The following is a 17,460-nucleotide window of genomic DNA, read 5'->3' on the forward strand; positions in this document are numbered from 1 at the left end:
CAGCAACAGCTAGGTCCACCCACCCTTCAGTAAACATTACAGCAACAGCTAGGTCCACTCTTCAGTAAACATTACAGCAACAGCTAGGTCCACCCTTCAGTAAACATTACAGCAACAGCTAGGTCCACCCTTCCACCCTTCAGTAAACATTACAGCAACAGCTAGGTCCACCCTTCAGTAAACATTACAGCAACAGCTAGTTCCACCCTTCCACCCTTCAGTAAACATTACAGCAACAGCTAGGTCCACCCTTCCACCCTTCAGTAAACATTACAGCAACAGCTAGGTCCACCCTTCAGTAAACATTACAGCAACAGCTAGGTTCACCCTTCTACCCTTCAGTAAACATTACAGCAACAGCTAGGTCCATCCTTCAGTAAACATTACAGCAACAGCTAGGTCCACCCTTCCACCCTTCAGTAGACATTACAGCAACAGCTAGGTCCACCCTTCCATCCTTCAGTAAACATTATAGCAACAGCTAGGTTCACCCTTCCACCCTTCAGTAAACATTACAGCAACAGCTAGGTTCACTCTTCCACCCTTCAGTAAACATTATAGCAACAGCTAGGTCCACCCTTCCACCCTTCAGTAAACATTACAGCAACAGCTAGGTCCACCCTTCCACCCTTCAGTAAACATTACAGCAACAGCTAGGTTCACCCTTCCACCCTTCAGTAAACATTACAGCAACAGCTAGGTCCACCCTTCCACCCTTCAGTAAACATTACAGCAACAGCTAGGTTCACCCTTCCACCCTTCAGTAAACATTACAGCAACAGCTAGGTCCACCCTTCAGTAAACATTACAGCAACAGCTAGGTCCACCCTTCAGTAAACATTACAGCATTAGCTAGGTACACTCTTCAGTAAACATTACAGCATTAGCTATGTACACTCTTCAGTAAACATTACAGCAACAGCTAGGTCCACCCTTCAGTAAACATTACAGCAACAGCTAGGTCCACCCTTCAGTAAACATTACAGCATTAGCTATGTACACTCTTCAGTAAACATTACAGCATTAGCTATGTACACTCTTCAGTAAACATTACAGCAACAGCTAGGTACACTCTTCAGTAAACATTACAGCAACAGCTAGGTACACTCTTCAGTAAACATTACAGCATTAGCTAGGTACACTCTTCAGTAAACATTACAGCAACAGCTAGGTACACTCTTCAGTAAACATTACAGCAACAGCTAGGTCCACTCTTCAGTAGACACTTTTATAAATTAATTATCAATGTATGTTCTAGAGCGATTTAAAACGGAAATCAGTTACTATGTGTTCCAAATTACAGTATCTTTCCTAAAGATCAGACTACCTTATGTATCGGCCAAACAAAACCAAATATGACACTTGTTTTCTTGTATACTTGTAATGACTTTTATGGTTAATTTTAACTAAGTTCATATCTATGGTACACTTTGTTTTTTCTCACTTTAATTGTGGTACTAGTTGATGAATATATATACATAAATTGTTCATGGTTGGTGAACTAGTTTGCTAGCATGTGTGTCAAGGAAAATATTTTTAAAAAGAGAGAAAGAGAGATGCAAAAAGACACAGCTGATAGTTTGTAAGTTACTTGGTCAACCATAACTTCCTCTGTCAAAAATGTGACAGATTAAATTTCTGACCACTAGTCTGTGATATTACTAGAATAAAGTGTTGGTTTTCCATTTTCTCCAGTTTTTACTTTATGTTTCTGAAATCTCCTGAAAATAAACTTGACACTATAATGAAGGATATTGTGTAGGAGTTGGTCAGACAATTCAGACACATCCTTCTAGTCAAATAACCAACTTAAAATGGTAATGTGATTAGTCTATTCTGAGAAGACAGACAGCAACGAATGACAGTAACAAAACACAGTCAGAAAAAAGAATTTAGTTGCTGATTTTACTTTTAAATTGTGAGGATTCTTCTAGTTTTAGCATAGAAAGGCTTTTATTAATATTAGTAACAACACTAGTCACAATAGTATATATTTTTCAACTGTAAATTTGACAGAACCATTTAATTATCCATTACCCAAATTTATGATATCTGAAATTATTACGGGAATTGACGATTTATAATACATATTCTCTCTCTCTCTCTCTTTGTCTTTGTTTCCTTTTGTTTCTCTCTCTTCTTTCTCTCTGTCTCTCTCTCTCCCTGTCTCTCTCTGTCTCTCTTTCTTTTTCTGCTAGCATTTTTATTATAAAACAAATAATCGAAAATGGATTTGTCATGGGGTAATAACAATTTATAAGTCTCTTCACAAAAATCTTAACACCGGAAGTTAAGATAAGCGTCCTCGTATTCTTTGTGAACTAAACATCGTGACAGAAAATTAAAAAATACAAACTAGCAAATACAAAAAAATACTATTTATAAAAAAGCTTATAGATGTGTAATTGTATCAATTACTTTAATCAACCAAGTAACTAAATTTGTAATAGATCTAAGGATTCAAAACCAACAATAACAAGGTTACAAAGACAAAGGTTACAAAATCAGCCCCCGAATTGGTCCACTCCAGGTAGATATAAAGGCAGGTTTTAATATTTTCAGAAAGAATATCAGATATCGGATTTTCAATATCTTTTTTAGTTTACAAGATCTAAACGGGACGGACGGATAGACAGACCACACAAAACTTATAGTGTCCATTCCCCTTTCGGGGCCGCTAATAGATCTGTGCGATTAGAAATGCTTTTACCAAATGTTCGAATCGTCTTGTTGACTGGGGCTTTTAATTTCGGGATTCTTAGGACGACTCATGACTCAGAGTCCACTCAACTCTAATGGGCACCTTGCATCAGCTGGAGAAAAGTAAAGGCAGTTGATCGTTGTGCTGGACACATGACACCTTCGTTAACCGTGGGCCACAGAAACAGAACCTCGCATCATGTCATCTAAACTGATTGGTCTGAAACAGAACCTCGCATCATGTCACATCTAAACTGATTGGTCTGAAACAGAACCTCGCATCATGTCACATCTAAACTGATTGGTCTGAAACAGAACCTCGCATCATGTCACATCTAAACTGATTGGTCTGAAACAGAACCTCGCATCATTTCAGATCTAAACTGATTGGTCTGAAACAGAACCTCGCATCATGTCACATCTAAACTGATTGGTCTGAAACAGAACCTCGCATCATGTCACATCTAAACTGATTGGTCTGAAACAGAACCTCGCATCATGTCACATCTAAACTGATTGGTCTGGAACAGAACCTCGCATCATGTCACATCTAAACTGATTGGTCTGAAACAGAACATCGCATCATGTCACATCTAAACTGATTGGTCTGAAACAGAACCTCGCATCATGTCACATCTAAACTGATTGGTCTGAAAGAGGACCTCGCATCATGTCATCTAAACTGATTGGTCTGAAACAGAACCTCGCATCATGTCATCTAAACTGATTGGTCTGAAACAGAACCTCGCATGATGTCACATCTAAACTGATTGGTCTGAAAGAGGACCTCGCATCATGTCACATCTAAACTGATTGGTCTGAAACAGAACCTCGCATGATGTCATCTAAACTGATTGGTCTGAAACAGAACCTCGCATCATGTCACATCTAAACTGATTGGTCTGAAACAGAACCTCGCATCATGTCATCTAAACTGATTGGTCTGAAACAGAACCTCGCATCATGTCACATCTAAACTGATTGGTCTGAAACAGAACCTCGCATCATGTCATCTAAACTGATTGGTCTGAAACAGAACCTCGCATCATGTCACATCTAAACTGATTGGTCTGAAACAGAACCTCGCATCATGTCATCTAAACTGATTGGTCTGAAACAGAACTTCGCATCATGTCACATCTAAACTGATTGGTCTGAAAGAGAACCTCGCATCATGTCACATCTAAACTGATTGGTCTGAAACAGAACCTCGCATCATGTCACATCTAAACTGATTGGTCTGAAAGAGAACCTCGCATCATGTCACATCTAAACTGATTGGTCTGAAAGAGAACCTCGCATCATGTCATCTAAACTGATAGGTCTGAAAGAGAACCTCGCATCATGTCATCTAAACTGATTGGTCTGAAACAGAACCTCGCATGATGTCACATCTAAACTGATTGGTCTGAAACAGAACCTCGCATCATGTCATCTAAACTGATTGGTCTGAAACAGAACCTCGCATCATGTCATCTAAACTGATTGGTCTGAAACAGAACCACGCATCATGTCATCTAAACTGATTGGTCTGAAAGAGAACCTCGCATCATGTCATCTAAACTGATTGGTCTGAAAGAGAACCTCGCATCATGTCATCTAAACTGATTGGTCTGAAACAGAACCTCGCATGATGTCACATCTAAACTGATTGGTCTGAAAGAGAACCTCGCATCATGTCATCTAAACTGATTGGTCTGAAACAGAACCTCGCATCATGTCATCTAAACTGATTGGTCTGAAAGAGAACCTCGCATCATGTCATCTAAACTGATTGGTCTGAAACAGAACCTCGCATGATGTCATCTAAACTGATTGGTCTGAAACAGAACCTCGCATCATGTCATCTAAACTGATTGGTCTGAAACAGAACCTCGCATCATGTCATCTAAACTGATTGGTCTGAAAGAGAACCTCGCATCATGTCACATCTAAACTGATTGGTCTGAAAGAGAACCTCGCATCATGTCACATCTAAACTGATTGGTCTGAAAGAGAACCTCGCATCATGTCATCTAAACTTAATGGTCTGAAAGAGAACCTCGCATCATGTCACATCTAAACTGATTGGTCTGAAAGAGAACCTCGCATCATGTCATCTAAACTTATTGGTCTGAAAGAGAACCTCGCATCATGTCACATCTAAACTGATTGGTCTGAAAGAGAACCTCGCATCATGTCATCTAAACTGATTGGTCTGAAAGAGAACCTCGCATCATGTCACATCTAAACTGATTGGTCTGAAACAGAACCTCGCATCACGTCATCTAAACTGATTGGTCTGAAAGAGGACCTCGCATCATGTCACATCTAAACTGATTGGTCTGAAAGAGGAACTTGACATTTTGTTTTTTAGACAAGACATAAGTCGAAAAACCCTATTTACCAATTAGTCAATTAATTACTGGTACTTCATTTTGTTTATACCGATAAGGGAATTAATTACTGGTACTTCATTTTGTTTATACCGATAAGGGAATTAATTACTGGTACTTCATTTGATTTATACCGATAAGGGAATTAATTACTGGTACTTCATTTGATTTATACCAATTAGTCAATTAATTACTGGTACTTCATTTTGTTTATACCGATAAGGGAATTAATTACTGGTACTTCATTTGATTTATACCGATAAGGGAATTAATTACTGGTACTTCATTTGATTTATACCGATAAGGGAATTAATTACTGGTACTTCATTTTGTTTATACCGATAAGGGAATTAATCCATTAATCCTTCAGTATTTACGGGTACGGCTAAATAATTGAACATGTTATTTCTCCCCCGCCCTATTTAATATCAAGTTGTACATCAAAAGGTACATATGACGTACGTAACAAAACATACATCAATTAAAACATTAACCAATAAGTCAATTCATTATTGGTAATTGACTATTTGATTGATATCGAATAATGGGATTAACATCTACATTATTTAGATATATAGTTGTAACTGCAGAGTTCTTCCTCTTAGATGAGCTTTGTTTTTATAAAAAATGATTTTTTTTATTTGACTTGTTTTGATAGTTAAATAAATAGCCACTTTCAAAAGACTACATCAAGGTAAGAGAAGTTATATTAAGGGAAGTAGACTAATCATTGTTGTCGTCTCTACTAGCACTTAGACTTTCATTAGTCAAAAGAAAACGAAACGTTTAATTTTGTTAACACTTGTCTAAGAATGCGCTTTGTAAGTACACATTGGTCTCAGCTAGATACAATAGGGTAAATGGGACAGTGGTTTGTCTTATTTACTAGAGACATATTTTTCTTTATCCTACATACTAATGGTCTAGACTGTAGGTGATCTTTTAACCACATGCTTATGTCATACATACTCACGAAGACTTCAATGTTCAACAAATTTCTCATCTTTTTGTCTATCTGTAAAAAAATCATGCAATGTTTACACTAGCCGTTTTCAGACATGCGACAAGCTCGCGCATTGGGTCTCAGTGATCGCAGGCAATCATGATTTGAATGAAATTATTTTAGAGAGGGTGACAGAATTGTAGTTATTGGTACATTTTGATATTGGTGCTGAAAATGTTGAAATCTTTTTACCTGTATTGCAGACCAATGGGCGGACCAATGTGGGGCTCTTCTGAGTTTGTGTGAAAACACAAACTCTCATTATAGTTTTTTTTCCTCGGGTTGTAAGGCTTTGATACACATATCAGTTCTTACAAACCACTTTTCTACTTAGTCTCAGACTCTAGCGTACTGTAACTAATGAGATAAAATATCAGCTCCAGCTGTTCAATGTGGATAGAATATTAGTTTAAAAACACTGCATTCCTTCTTCCTAACACCTCACAAAAAGAACAATTATCACCTCAAGCCGTATTCAAAAGTGATTAAATGTGAATCAATTGACATATGCTTCTGACGCCAGTTAAAACAACAACAGCATTAAGCTCAAAGAAATTCAATCAAACTTTCAAGTAGGGCCAATGGTCTTGTTTTGTCTCCACTAGACATCGTCCGGTATCGCTTTAAACTGCCAGATTTCATTTCCATTTCCCGGTCTATGGGGAAGATTTAGCCGGAGCGAAGAATGGAGAGATTCGTGGCGAATAGTCAAAGAAAGAGAGAGGGACTAAAGACTCGGGCGAGGAGCTCAATCTGTGGGTCAACCCCTTGATCCTCCTCACTCACTTCCAGCCCATAAAATAAGAAAAAACAAAATCTGTTCCTCCAGTTTCCTCCCATCAAATTTAACGTTTTCCTCCTAGGTTAAACAAAGTCCCCAGGGAAAAATTACCTCAAACGTAGTCACAATAGACCAAGACTTCTAGAGACTTGGAGCCTGGCCTTTAGGGGCCACTTGCTTTGTCAGATGGACTATAATGAACTATTCTCCATCGTAAATGTGTTTATGCAAATGCGTACTTTTATTCTGTTTACTTCGGCCATTCCATCAAGAAAACACAAAAGTCGAACTAAGGACACGAAGACATGTCTACAGGACAGTTTCGGCCTATTGCTTCAGGTGTCATCACATCGTTCAGCCAAACATAGTTTTGCTGGTAATACTTTTTTAAAAAAAGGTTTTAATGTCTGAGATTCTTGGCCATGAAAAATCCGTTTCCATTTTAGCACGCTAAGCTTGAATGAAAGGGAGTTGCTATTTCCTGATTTAGACAGCATATCATAAAAACAACAAGAACATAATGTGAAGGAACTTACAAACAAACTGTAGGCATTAACTAATAAATAAAAATGTAGGAACTGACAACCGATTATGTAGGAACTTATAATTTATAACTAGGAACTGACAACCGATTATGTAGGAACTTATAATTTATAACTAGGAACAAACAATGGAATATGTAGGAGCTTATGATTTTTATCTAGAAAATCAACAACCGGAAATGTGGGAACTGGCAACTGTTTATGTAGGAACTTATTTATATCTAGGAACTTATTTATATCTTGGAACTTATTTATATCTAGGAACTATCGACAAGATATATCTAAAACTGAATAAAAAATGTCCTTCAAGTTTTTATTATTATTATTGTAATTATTATTATTATTTGTAGTTGTAGTAGAAGAAGTATTAGTGGCATGGAGATGAACGGATTATGATGTCCTTTGTATATTAAGAGACAAAGAAAAACAAACCCTGATATTGTCCTATGTTTTATTTAACGTTCTTTGCAATAGAGCTGTTTCTTATCTGGACCTACGTTACAGAAATGTTGTCCTTCAACATTTATATTTTTTAAAAAATTTAGATGAAGTAAACTCATTGGGACAAAAGAAAAGTTCAATCTTTACAGACTGACCAATGGCAGATGACCCTTGCTTTCGAAACTGATGTAAACGAGTGTGTTATTTAGATGTAGACATTGTGTTATTATCATTCTAGTACACAAGTCTATAAATGTTATAAAAAAAAAGTTATGACATTCAAAATAACAATAACCTATACCACGGATAATAGTTGGAAGGACTAGTCAACAAGAGGAGGAAGAAGCCTTGCAACACACTAGAGTCAGTCTGGACAGAGTTGACAGTTACCAAAATGAAATCAGACATCGCGGAATGTGTAAGAGCTCACTCCTGTCAGTGACTATATGGAAAGGTTCCCTAACTCTGGTAAATGTCAGGCCAGAAATATAGCAATCAAAGGTTCCCTAACTGTGGTAAATATCAGGCCAGAAATAAAGCAATCAAAGGTTCCCTAACTGTGGTAAATATCAGGCCAGAAATACAGCAATCAAAGGTTCCCTAACTGTGGTAAATATCAGGCCAGAAATACAGCAATCAAAGGTTCCCTAACTGTGGTAAATATCAGGCCAGAAATACAGCAATCAAAGGTTCCCTAACTGTGGTAAATATCAGGCCAGAAATACAGCAATCAAAGGTTCCCCAACTGTGGTAAATATCAGGCCAGAAATACAGCAATCAAAGGTTCCCTAACTGTGGTAAATATCAGGCCAGAAATACAGCAATCAAAGGTTCCCTAACTGTGGTAAATATCAGGCCAGAAATACAGCAATCAAAGGTTCCCTAACTGTGGTAAATATCAGGCCAGAAATACAGCAATCAAAGGTTCCCCAACTGTGGTAAATATCAGGCCAGAAATACAGCAATCAAAGGTTCCCTAACTGTGGTAAATATCAGGCCAGAAATACAGCAATCAAAGGTTCCCTAACTGTGGTAAATATCAGGCCAGAAATACAGCAATCAAAGGTTCCCCAACTGTGGTAAATATCAGGCCAGAAATACAGCAATCAAACGTTCCCTAACTGTGGTAAATATCAGGCCAGAAATACAGCAATCAAAGGTTCCCTAACTGTGGTAAATATCAGGCCAGAAATACAGCAATCAAAGGTTCCCCAACTGTGGTAAATATCAGGCCAGAAATACAGCAATCAAAGGTTCCCTAACTGTGGTAAATATCAGGCCAGAAATACAGCAATCAAAGGTTCCCCAACTGTGGTAAATATCAGGCCAGCAAAACATCATACAAATGTGTTCCCTAACTTTGGTAAATATCAGGCCCGCGATATATCAGCCTATTAATATTTTCTTTCAGTGAGGTAAAATAAAAACATTAACCTAACATTTATGATGACGGTCAAACTAGAGTTTATCCAGTGTCACCAATGAGTTAGCAATTATTGTCCCAACGATACATATCAACTGTCAAATTTATAAGAAAATCGTTAGAGTTGTTTTCGAGAACAGCGTCCAGGTTCCACTCCCAATGTGTGACTTGTACAGAGGTATTGTAAATAGAAACAACACTACAATGAACTTCTCAATACATCATTACGAATTCAAGTGTTATCAATGCATTCGTTTCAAAAAAAATGTTCATTAAAAAAACGGTAATAGGAGATGAATTAAAAAGAAAATAATCTGCGGCCCCCCAAAAAAATATACAGACCTATTAAGGTTCCTGCGGTCTGTTTCCAGATAGTTAGGAGAGCCCTGGCTAAGGGAGATACCTCTCCCAATCCTCAGAAATCAATTCGGCCAACGTCTACATCTGAGTTAATCCCCCCTGTATCTATGGAAAGAGGGAAAAAAAAAAGAGATGAAGAATTAATGACTTGTCTTGACTTCTTTTGTCTTGGTCTAAAAAGATTGCTTACTCTTGTTGATAACCACCGTGTACGAAACCCATCAGATTTGGGCTCTTCCATTGGAAACCCAACAGATTTGGGCTCTTCAATTGGAAACCCAACAGATTTGGGCTCTTCAATTGGAAACCCAACAGATTTGGGCTCTGCGATTCGAAGAGGCTATGAACAAATTAGTTGTTTTATTTGTTTTTACATCTTTTTTGTTCTTTGACACCCCCCCCCTTTTTTTTTTAACACGCCCATATTCCCATCATTGACAAAATAAAAGTTAAAAGTCAAGCCCTTGAATAAGAAAAACGTTTCAATATAAATCTTAAACGACTTAGTTATTTAGGCTCTAAACTCTGTCCTATTCTTACATAGCTTACATATATGGACCAAACGTCATCACTGTAAGTCAATTTTTAGCAAAGCTTTTGGGAGGCTTAGTGCCCTTGAACTTGGCTTGGCTACCTATGAAAGGGGCTCAAGGTTCGAGTTGTGTTTACTGCCTAAAGGCAGCACGGAAAACCTTCTACCAGAAACCACAAACACACTGGTCCACAAAATGAGATTGGACCACAGCGCTCCGAGCATGCTATAATTATGAAAGTAGCGCTATAAAAACTAAAATTTTAATTTAATTTAAACCTGAACTTCTTCATCTGTTGAACATTTTAAATGTACTCTCCAATTTTCGTTATTTTAAATTCTTTTCATGAACATTGAAACATTGAGCAGCTTTAGAAATCTCTGTGGATGTGATAGTGTCCGTTGGATATATAGCCTGCATTGAGTCCGCTATGGAATGATTATGTGTGTCCTCTAAAAAGTGTAGGCTTCATTTGTGTCCGCTTAGGAATGATTTGTTTAAGATCTCAGATGAAGGAACTTAAATTCTAAACGATATAGAAAGACAAAGGCATAGCTCTCGACAGCAAAATCAGACTGATGCGCTCCCTGGTCATGGCCACATTCTTTTATGCTTGTGAGTCTTGGACGCTGACTGCATAGCTAGAGAGGAGGATCCTAGCAATGGAACAGAAGGATCCTAGGAGTCACATACAAGGACCGCAGACACAAACGAAGAGATTAAAGACAGGATTATCACAGAGATTAGACCCCAGGATGACCTGCTAACTTCTGTGAAAAAAACGCAAACTAAAACTATAATGGCCATATTATAACTAGAGAACAGCACCAGGAAAAAAAAAGGAAGACAAAGAATGTGATGGGAAGAAAACATTCAAGAATGGACGGACCTGATTTTGAATGAGATTTTATTGAAAGCAGAAAAAGATGGTCCACAGCTCCGATCGAACAATCTAAACATATTTTAATTGGTATTATAAGGGATTTAATGTGTTGAGAGAGATAAGCAAGTATTTAAAGTTTTATAATTGGTTATAATATTACATAATAAATTTTCAAAATCTTGAGGGAAAACATGAAAACACCGGCTGGCATAATAACATCCTGGACATTATTAGTGACTATCTTTCTATAACAGATTGAAATGTACAAAAGATATCTTCCAAACGAATAAATGTACAAAAGTTAGATAGATAGATTGACAGAGAGACAGACAGGCAGACAGACAGACAGACAGATAGATAGATAGATAGATAGATAGATAGATAGATAGATAGATAGATAGATAGATAGACAGACAGAGAGAGATAGATAGATAGATAGATAGATAGATAGATAGATAGATAGATAGATAGATAGATAGATAGATAGATGGATGGATGGATGGTTGGATATAGACATATCAGCAATTACTTGAAATGTACACAAGATATGTGTCTGTTTGTGTGTGTGTGTGTTTCTGTCTGATCCTACTAGTTGCCTTGTTCAACGCCATGATGTCGTCTTTCATTGTCTAAGCGTGAAGAAAAACAAAGCCTGCCAGCACTGGCACTGAAACTGAATTGAGTGTCGCACTGCTCAAGTTTTGGACAGCTGCCTAGCAGAAGACATTCGAGAAGAGCAAGCGTCTTCATCTAGCCACCCTTGTGCTGCTGAGCAGCGAGCTCTTTGCCAGTGGAATGCAAGCTTCTGCATACCTTTGATACTGGTATTGATAGCGATGAATCTCTCTTAGCTTAGTCAAATGTTTAAATTTTATCTACCTTAAACATTTGACTAGGGAACTTTGGCTTTGAAGAACGCTGGATCTTAATTCATTTATTGGATTTTGATGCTGAAAAAATGTCTTTTTATTTCATTCTCACTCTTTGTTGTGCCATAGCACACTTACGCTCTGTCAGCAATTGTTTTTATATAATGAATATTAATGTTACTTAATTAAGCTTTGTTCAAGCGGAAGCACTAAAACATTAGGATGTATAATTGGTCTTAAAGCTGGTGCGTTTTAGTTCGTTCGTTTTCCCTTGCTTTTTATTTCTTTCTTTCTCTCTCTCACTATTTCTCTCTTTTTCTCTTTCTTCATCTATCACGCTTCGTTGTGTAAAAAATGTTTATTTTTTATAGTTTTATTTCAAAGCACAGTTGAATTATATATTTCCTTGGAAATTAAATTTCTCTACAATAAAAGCATGTTCTCTATAAGACAAAAACTGTAAATCTTGTAGGATATATATTTAGTACATGGAGCTAGTTGCACACATTTAAAGCTACGCTGAGAAATAGATAGAGAGGGTAGGGGAAACAACTCTATAAAATGCATAATGTCTACCAACCAGTACGAAAATGTTACGCTTTAATCCTTGTTACTGAAAGCAGATGGATTTTAATTTCTTACCAAAATGCCGTCAGTATCTACCAAGTGCGAAAGGGAAATCGAGTTGGAACTCCCTTGTCGCTCTGAGTTGGAACTCCCTACGCTATTCTTGTCGCTCTGAGTTCCTGTTATTTAATTATGTTCGCTATCCGATACTGCTCCCCGAGGCTCGATTCTTCCCATGTGATGTCATATGTTTTCCCTTAAGCTCACGTGTGTGGGGGATGAAGTAGTGCGAGTTCGCTTGGCCAAGGGACTTGTCGGCACTCTCTGCATGTCACATCAGGATGGTTCTCGAAATGTTTGATGATGACTTCTTGGGACATTTAAAACCGCTCTTAAATTGTAGAGGTCTATATAGAATTGGTTCAGCGATGGTGACTTCGATACTTATTCAGGACAAAAAAGGTCAAGGTCTATAACAGGACAAAGTAGGTCTATAACAGGACAAAATAGGTCTATACTAGGACAAAATAGGTCTATACTAGGACAAATTAGGTCTGTACAATTTAAAGATCAAAATATACTAACTATTGCAACTCAGAAAAAAAAAATAAATAAAAGAATTTGTTGCTGATTTGCTAGTTCATCCCACACGGAGTGTTAAGTGGTTAGATTTACAAGTCACGTATTTAGGGATTTTAAAGACGTGAATGCCCAGGAGACGTCTGTCTCTGATACAGTAAGCAAAAATTCCTGAGCTGTTAGTTGACATTGGGTAAAAATGTACATACCAATAAAGTCAATGTCAGATTCCCGCTTCATGCAGGTAGGTTGTATCTGGTGTTTTATCTTGTCTTCATAGTAGTGCATTCAAGACTTTGGTAAAGTGAAACACTTTCTGAAATCGCAGGGATCTAGATAGAAGTAGCACTTCTAGTGAACTGTATCAATCACGTGACATATCACGTAAAACTTGTCCATCACGTGATACGCCATATAAATCTTGCTGACCACGTGATAATAATCTCAAGTTCTAACCAGTTGGCATAGTTTTATTTGCAATTTTGTTTCTCAGCAAAAATAGTGTGAAAATATTTCGTAACCAACTTTCAACTGTTTATTTTTGACTAGATTGACACAGGAACACGCGTAGGACGTAATCATCTTGTCTTTTGATATAATTTTTTTGTAACTTATAAGATAAGATAAAACTGTAGGCCTAAATGGCTATATCTAAAAAAAATGCAGCTTTTTTAACCTGACCTAGATCTAGATAAAGTTCAACGTGCGCGTTAAAAAATCCAAAATAAAAAATTTCTAATTCAAGTGAAGGCGTAGTTCTAGAATGTAAATAAAACAGACAACAAAATACACATTTGAAACTTCATTCTATGAAATGAATTAGTTCTTACTGCTATTCATGTATTTAGGTCTTCAAGAGTTTTTGTTTGTTGGTGTCCTCTCATTCTCATCGTCATTGGATTTGTGTCACTGCACTGCGCATACTTGCACTAATATGATGTAGCCATTCGAAATGGCTATTCGACCTAAATTTCAGTTGCACTCTTGTGTTTTGAGAGTTGGGCAACTTTTTTATTTTATTGTAATGTCTTCAGCTTTACATATCTTAAGTTTATCTGTAGTATCCAAGGAACATTTATGCAAAGTTATATCAATTTTCGTCAAACGGTTTTCATTTTTCGAGACACATATCCTCCTATTGGATGAGTTACTACATTTCATGGCATTAGTTTATGAATTGTTTGTGTTTCTATCTCAACAATATATTAGAAGTGAAGAAGTGAAGTAACAAACGATGTATGTCAAGTGAAGCGTGACAGTGAAGGTTTAAACTTCATACACTTACAAATGTGTTTAAAAGCTAAAAGCAAATAGATTTGGTTACACCTAATCTAGAACATCAAAATGACATTTCAGTACTGGAGACTTTGCCAAGTTTGAAGTATTTTCAATGAATACTATGTAATAAGTAAAAGTTTCCATTTCAGACCTAGTGGTCTAAAAGGCAGACGATATAAAGGTCATCTGTTTCTGTGCCATACGGTTAACGAGGGTGTTATGTAGCCAGCACAACGACCAACCGCCTTTACTTTTCCCTAACTAATGTCAGGTTCCCATTAGAGCTGGGTGGACTCAGAGGTGCTCAAAGGTCCTGAAATTAAAATTCCCAGTCTTCACCAGGATTCGAACCCGGTTAGGAAGCCTCTTTAATAAGAACTAGTATTACTTTAAATTGATGATTATCTAGACATTTCAAAAAACATTTGTTATATCCCATGATTATTTTCTAATTCAAAGAATGGTTTTAAATAAATATATATATATACATTGATACTACAGCTCATTTTTGGCTCAAAATATGTTTTTGTTCCGTTTCATATCAATGAAATGAAATGCTTTTGTTACAATTATTTTTACAAACACGAGTAGATATCGTTGGTATAACACTTGACTTTGCAGCCTACGTTTCATTCCTACTTTTGTTAGGAGAATTCAAATGTTTCTGGATGAGTCTTACATCAAGAGAAATCAATGTTTCTGGATGAGTCTTACATCAAGAGAAATCAAATGTTTCTGGATGAGTCTTACATCAAGAGAAATCAAATGCTTCTGGATGAGTCTTACATCAAGAGAAATCAATGTTTCTGGATGAGTCTTACATCAAGAGAAATCAAATGTTTCTGGATGAGTCTTACATCAAGAGAAATCAAATGCTTCTGGATGAGTCTTACATCAAGAGAAATCAAATGCTTCTGGATGAGTCTTACATCAAGAGAAATCAAAAGTTTCTGGATGAGTCTTACATCAAGAGAAATCAATGTTTCTGGATGAGTCTTACATCAAGAGAAATCAAATGTTTCTGGATGAGTCTTACATCAAGAGAAATCAAATGCTTCTGGATGAGTCTTACATCAAGAGAAATCAAATGCTTCTGGATGAGTCTTACATCAAGAGAAATCAAATGTTTCTGGATGAGTCTTACATCAAGAGAAATCAAATGCTTCTGGATGAGTCTTACATCAAGAGAAATCAAATGCTTCTGGATGAGTCTTACATCAAGAGAAATCAAATGCTTCTGGATGAGTCTTACATCAAGAGAAATCAAATGCTTCTGGATGAGTCTTACATCAAGAGAAATCAAATGTTTCTGGATGAGTCTTACATCAAGAGAAATCAATTGTTTCTGGATGAGTCTTACATCAAGAGAAATCAAATGTTTCTGGATGAGTCTTACATCAAGAAAAATCAAATGTTTCTGGATGAGTCTTACATCAAGAGAAATCAAATGTTTCTGGATGAGTCTTACATCAAGAGAAATCAAATGTTTCTGGATGAGTCTTACATCAAGAGAAATCAAATGTTTCTGGATGAGTCTTACATCAAGAGAAATCAAATGTTTCTGGATGAGTCTTACATCAAGAGAAATCAAATGTTTCTGGATGAGTCTTACATCAAGAGAAATCAAATGCTTCTGGATGAGTCTTACATCAAGAGAAATCAAATGCTTCTGGATGAGTCTTACATCAAGAGAAATCAAAAGTTTCTGGATGAGTCTTACATCAAGAGAAATCAATGTTTCTGGATGAGTCTTACATCAAGAGAAATCAAATGTTTCTGGATGAGTCTTACATCAAGAGAAATCAAATGCTTCTGGATGAGTCTTACATCAAGAGAAATCAAATGTTTCTGGATGAGTCTTACATCAAGAGAAATCAATTGTTTCTGGATGAGTCTTACATCAAGAGAAATCAAATGTTTCTGGATGAGTCTTACATCAAGAAAAATCAAATGTTTCTGGATGAGTCTTACATCAAGAGAAATCAAATGTTTCTGGATGAGTCTTACATCAAGAGAAATCAAATGTTTCTGGATGAGTCTTACATCAAGAGAAATCAAATGTTTCTGGATGAGTCTTACATCAAGAGAAATCAAATGTTTCTGGATGAGTCTTACATCAAGAGAAATCAAATGTTTCTGGATGAGTCTTACATCAAGAGAAATCAAATGCTTCTGGATGAGTCTTACATCAAGAGAAATCAAATGCTTCTGGATGAGTCTTACATCAAGAGAAATCAAAAGTTTCTGGATGAGTCTTACATCAAGAGAAATCAATGTTTCTGGATGAGTCTTACATCAAGAGAAATCAAATGTTTCTGGATGAGTCTTACATCAAGAGAAATCAAATGCTTCTGGATGAGTCTTACATCAAGAGAAATCAAATGCTTCTGGATGAGTCTTACATCAAGAGAAATCAAATGTTTCTGGATGAGTCTTACATCAAGAGAAATCAAATGCTTCTGGATGAGTCTTACATCAAGAGAAATCAAATGCTTCTGGATGAGTCTTACATCAAGAGAAATCAAATGCTTCTGGATGAGTCTTACATCAAGAGAAATCAAATGCTTCTGGATGAGTCTTACATCAAGAGAAATCAAATGTTTCTGGATGAGTCTTACATCAAGAGAAATCAATTGTTTCTGGATGAGTCTTACATCAAGAGAAATCAAATGTTTCTGGATGAGTCTTACATCAAGAAAAATCAAATGTTTCTGGATGAGTCTTACATCAAGAGAAATCAAATGTTTCTGGATGAGTCTTACATCAAGAGAAATCAAATGTTTCTGGATGAGTCTTACATCAAGAGAAATCAAATGTTTCTGGATGAGTCTTACATCAAGAGAAATCAAATGTTTCTGGATGAGTCTTACATCAAGAGAAATCAAATGTTTCTGGATGAGTCTTACATCAAGAGAAATCAAATGTTTCTGGATGAGTCTTACATCAAGAGAAATCAAATGTTTCTGGATGAGTCTTACATCAAGATGACTTTGACACTAAGTAGGCGGTCTAAGTAACCTAGACCTAACTCAAGACACCTGAAAGAAATATAAACAGACGAATAAACACAAAGAATAGTTCACGGCTGTTGATGCTAGTTAATCCGAGATTTAATCCTGTTTTACA

General features: G+C 36.6%; 1 protein-coding gene across 10 annotated transcripts in view; it reads left to right on the forward strand.

Annotated features, from left to right (window-relative positions):
- LOC106055105 (RYamide receptor-like) overlaps positions 1-17,460 on the forward strand; it is a 217,814-nt gene that overhangs the window by 184,488 nt on the left and 15,866 nt on the right. The window lies entirely within an intron of this gene.

The sequence above is a fragment of the Biomphalaria glabrata genome, chromosome 2 (genome assembly GCF_947242115.1).
Source record: "Biomphalaria glabrata chromosome 2, xgBioGlab47.1, whole genome shotgun sequence".
NCBI classification, from domain to species: Eukaryota; Metazoa; Mollusca; class Gastropoda; family Planorbidae; genus Biomphalaria; species Biomphalaria glabrata.